We start from the raw sequence: 5,372 nt of genomic DNA, 5'->3' as shown, positions 1-5,372 counted from the left end.
GTCGATGGTAACAAGCTTCTATTATTAAGCTGTCATGGTAACAGCGTTCTATTAATTTAAGGGCTGTCATGGTAACAAGCGTTCTATTATTAAGGGCCTGTCATGGTAACAGAGCGTTTATTATTTAAGGCGTAGTGCGTACAAAGCCTGTGTCTAAATTAGTAACGTGCCGCATGTCAGTGCCTAACCCCAAGACCCCAGTTCCTAACCCTCATTACTATAGGCTGTCCAAATGCCATAGTGCCAACAACACCACCGTAGGTGTCTATTTATTAAGAGGGCTGTCTATGGAGGTAGACAGCAGGTCCATAATAGGAATTGTCTATTATGCGGTAAGACGATAATCTAAATTCTAAAGAGCTGTGCTACTGAAGTAACCAAGCGCTTCTAATTATTAAGGCTGTTCATGGTAAGCAAGTTTCAATTATTAAGAGCTGTCATGGTAACAAGCATTCCCTAAATTTTCCAAGGCTGTCATCGGCTAACGTGCTATATTAGTGTAATTTGTTTGCGTCTATCTCAAGCACTGAGTGTCATATATTGGTTTTTTGACAGAAAGTCAAGTGTCAACCAGACCATAAACACATAAGGATTTGCTTTCGGTATACAACTTTTCTGTGTTAGCCTGGTGGAGTCTAGGCTCTCACAATGGCCACTTTCTATTTGACACAGCACACACAGACTGATCGATTGTAGATAACATATTGTCCGTTGTTAAGTTTACGATTAATCTGAGAAACGCTGCAGTGTTCCCCTAAAAGGTGCTGTTTCAGTGCAAGATAAAAAAAAACGTTACACCTATCTTGGGGCCCCCTCACCAGTAGGCCCATCACCTTGAGTCAAACGGCACCGTAGTAAACTTTTAGATAACGCAGGCCCGAGGCCTGGTAGCTATAACAAGTAGTACTAGTAGTAGTAGTAGACCCGTAGCAACCTAGAGCTAGTAGTCTAGTTAGGAAGTAGCAACACAGAGTAGTAGTGGCTAGTAAGTGGACGAAACCTTTCGCTAGCCAAATCAGTAGTCTCGTTGTAAGTATGTGAGTAGTAGCAGCAGTAAGTAAGCTAGAGCCGACTTAGCTAGTTGTATGTAGTTAGTAGTACTGAAAGGGTGTAGTAAGTAGCGAGCTGCAGTAATAGTAGATAGCTAAAAGTAGTTAATAGTTAGTAGTAACAGTAGTAAGCTAGTAGTAGTGAGTAGTAGCAGCTAGGTGAGTAGTAGTAGAACAGCGGTAGAGTAAGTTTAGTAGTAAGAAACAGCAGTTGAGTAGTATGTATAGTAGTCAGTAGTAGTAGTTAGCAGCCTAGCGTAGTAGTCCCATGTAGCAAGTAAGTAGTAGTGAGTTAGAAAAACAAGTAGTAGTAGTGTAGTAGTAGTAGCAGCAGTAGTTAGTTAGTTAGTAGCAGCCAGTATTATTGGTAGTAGTAGAAAACAGTAGTCAGGAGTAAGTATTTTTCTTTTTTTGTGTTAAGTAGATCGAGTAGTACGTAGGTAGCAGCAGTAGGTAGAATATAGTCTAGTAGTAGGAGCTAGCAGCAGTAGCTAGTTGAATTGAGTAGCAAACAGTAGGGTCTAGTGTTCTAAAACGTAACATAGTATATCAGTAGTAGTTAGAAACGGTAGTAATAGTGTTAGAAAACAGTAGTAGTAGTAGAAGTAGTGAGTAGTAAGTAGAAACGGTAGTAATAGTAGTTAGTAGTGAAAGAGAAACACGTTAGTAAAGTAGAGTATAGTGAGTAGTGAGCAGCAGTAGTAGTAGTAGTAGTAGCAACAGTAGTAGTAGTAGAACGTTAATAATAAATGAGTAGTTAGTAGAAACTTCCGGGGAAGCCGTAGCAGCAGCAATAAGAGTTTGAGAGACGGCGGTAGTAGTAGTGAGTAAGCAGCAGTAATAGTCAGTGTTAAGGAACTGATTTAATGGTCAAGAGAGCTACTGTGGTGAACACAATTTCAAATGTTAGTAAAGTATGGTGGTATTGTTACGGTAGGGACGGAGGGAAGGACGGTATGGACTCACATCTACGACCTCTCAGCCTGCCAAACCTGCTGCGCTGGGAGTCTCTACGTTGGTAGAGCCAGGTCAGTTGTGTCAGGCGAAGGGAGCGTAGTGTGAGTGTGTGGAGTAGTGGATAATATATAGATGATTGATGATGGCTCTGTCTCTGCGTGGTCAGTAACAGAGTTGATGTGTAATAAGTATATGATGCATGATCGATTATTAATGCATGAAGGGGTCTGTCTGTAGGAACAGTGTTGTGTGTATATTGATGAAATGAGGGCTGCGTCTGTAGTATATTCAGCGTTGGTGTAATATATGCTGATGATGATGATGATGGAAGGTGGTCTGTCTGTAGAAGCTCTTATGTGTGTGTAAGTATCCATGATGATGAGATGGTCTGTCTGTAGGAAACAGGGGATTGGACGAGGTGTGTGTGATATCTCTACATCGATCGCTGGCTCCAGTCTCTCCTCCACGGCCACCCGCCTGTTCTGTGTGCAGCCTCAGAACCATCCAGCGTACGAGTTATGTCTTAATATGCGGATGATTGTTGAAGCTATTAGAGGTTGAGGCCAGAAAGTAATTGTGAGTTGAGGAACCACCTATCCAGCGACGTTGTCTATAAATCCCTTTTTCCAAAGTAGTTCCCAGAACTAGAAATCCATTGTTTGTTATATTTCTTTATGAAGAGAACCTGCTGCATGCATGATATATATTCATTGAGCGATATTGTCGTACTTGAGTTCTATATATTAGTGATGCATAGATTACTGTATAGATACTATTATTATACTATATATATATATGTTGTTAACTAGGTCTCCAATTTAGTACACTATCGCGCAGCGAGCTACATACTACAGCAGACTATCTGACTTAAAGGAACAGCTGGGCTTCTTACCTGAATACTATCTTCTACTACTATATAATATCTGTAATAATACTTATTATTATATATGTTTTACTAGGTCAGTATAGTTCAGTGTTGACTCTACTTAGAATTGTCACTACTGCCTAAAGGAACAGCTGGGCACTAACTTAATAGCGGCCTCGAACTACTAATAAATTACTATATAATAATACTGGTAATATACTAATATTTATATATGTTGTTAAACTAGGTCAGTTTAGTTCAGCGGTGGACTCTACTAGAGGGTACTACTGTCTAACAGAACATGCTCGGGCTCTACCTGAGTAACTACTTTCTTCACTACTAATAATACTATTATAATATACTGTAATTATATACTATATATTATAGATTTGTTACTAGGGGCCAATAGTTTAGTTTCAGTCGAGACTCTACTGAGTACTACGCCTAAAGAACAGCTGGCCTCTACCTGAATACTTATCTCTACTACTGATATATATACTGTAAGAATTACTTTATAAATTATATATGTTGTTACCTATCAGTTTAGTTCAGCGGTGACTCTACTAGAGTACTACTGCTCTAAGGAACAGCGGGGCTCTACCTGAGTACTGCCTCTACTACTAATAATTCTTAATAATATACGTGACAGTATACTATTTATTATATATGTTGTTACTAGGTCAGGTTTAGTCAGCCGGTGACTCTACTAGAGGTACTACTGCCTAAAGAACAGCTGTCCGCTCTTACCTGTTAATACTATCTTCTACTACTATATAATCTATCTCTGTAATAATTACTATAGATATTATATGTGTTACTACTGGTCTATTAGATTCAGCGGTGACTCTACTAGAGTCTACTTGCCGAAAGAACAGCTGGGCTCTACCTGTAATACTAATCTCTATGAGGCTTAATATAATATACTGTAATAATTACTAATATTAATATATGTTGTTACTAGGTCAGTAGTTCAGCGGTGACTCTACTAGATGTACTACTGCCTAAAAGAACAGCTGGGCTCTACCTGAGTACTATCTCTACTCCACACGCGCGGACAAGGCAAAGCTAATGGTCTCTATATACAAGGTGTGTAATGTCTCATTATTTAATTCATTTGTTGGTAATTAGTACCGCCGTCATTTATCCTTCATTCATTATTTTCTCCACGTTTTATTACTTGACTCAACATACCATAAAAGCGAAACAAACATTATACAAAGACCTAGTCTGCTGACGCGTGGAGCTACACAAACAAGCTGGCAATAAACTTTGAGAGCTGTGTCAGCCCAATTAACAAGACTGTTTTCACTACTTCAAATGGATGTACTACCTCATCATACGATATATACCGTGAGAGATAAGAGGCTTTACCTGTCTCGCGATACCCGACAGATCCACCAGCTATAGGTTGCAGGCCAAGACAGCTAGGGACTCGTACTGTATCCTCTGATAACCCATGCTTCTGATTACATACAGTGTCTAAGGCAATAATTTCAAATAGTCATATCATGCGTTTTTGGGGGGGAGCCGTGACAGCCGTTTTAATTCTCTTGTCTGTGTGTGGCGTGTGTGCTAGGGTAGTGTGTGTGTGTTGTGTGTGTGTGTTGATGTCTGTGTTTTGATGGTGTGTGTGTTGTGTCTTATGTTAGTCTATGTGGGTCTATGTGTGTCTAGTGGGGCTTCTTATGGTTGCGTAAATGGGTTGTCGACTGACAATGTGTGTCTATGTGTGCTGCTACTATATCTGTGTGTCATGTCTTGGGGGTGTGTGCCTGCGTAGAGTGTGAGTGTGGCCTTCTGTGTGTCGTCTGGATTAGTACGATGTGTGTTGGCATATCGTTAGTGTACTCTAAGTGTGTGGAGATGTTATCAGTTGTCTAGTGCCCCTGTCTCTATTGGTGCGTGTGTACTATGTGAGTGTGTTGTGTGGAAGTGTGTTGGCGTTGGAGTCTCGTTAGATCGTGATCTTGTTCTTGAGACGGAGGACGTAGCTTCATCTGCCGAGGACAACTGGTGTGTGCACCGCGTTTAGGATGACGCTAAGAGTATCTGGCAAGCCGTGCCCAGAAATTGACACTCTGGTCAACCTCGGCGTTAGTTTAAACCTTAATACGCATTACGCAGTTACGTCGGACAATAAGGCCCTGCTGGGGCACCCTTTAGAATGTGTGGGAATTTAAAGTAAGCGGACAATTTTATATTTTAGGCATTTTTTTTAAACGACTTCAGGTTCCTCATTTAATCGATTTATATCTATGGTGCTAAAAGTAATGATCGAATAAGCCTCGGTATTATGCGCGACCTATATCCTTGTAAGCATCTACACTACCCTCTATGGAATTCCCTAAAAATGTTGAGTCACTGACCCCTCGTGTTAGCACCATATCAATTGACCTATAATGGGTATACAAATTACTATTTGGTTTAAGAATGCGTTTATTTTCTCCTCCCCCATCCCCTTCCTTCTCAGGGAGCGTTCGTTTCATAGCTCAACGTGGGCG

This window comes from Salvelinus sp. IW2-2015, unplaced genomic scaffold (genome assembly GCF_002910315.2).
Source record: "Salvelinus sp. IW2-2015 unplaced genomic scaffold, ASM291031v2 Un_scaffold4634, whole genome shotgun sequence".
In the NCBI taxonomy this organism is placed as follows: domain Eukaryota; kingdom Metazoa; phylum Chordata; class Actinopteri; order Salmoniformes; family Salmonidae; genus Salvelinus; species Salvelinus sp. IW2-2015.
The sequence above is the reverse complement of the archived record's forward strand: the minus strand, read 5'-3'. Positions refer to the sequence as shown.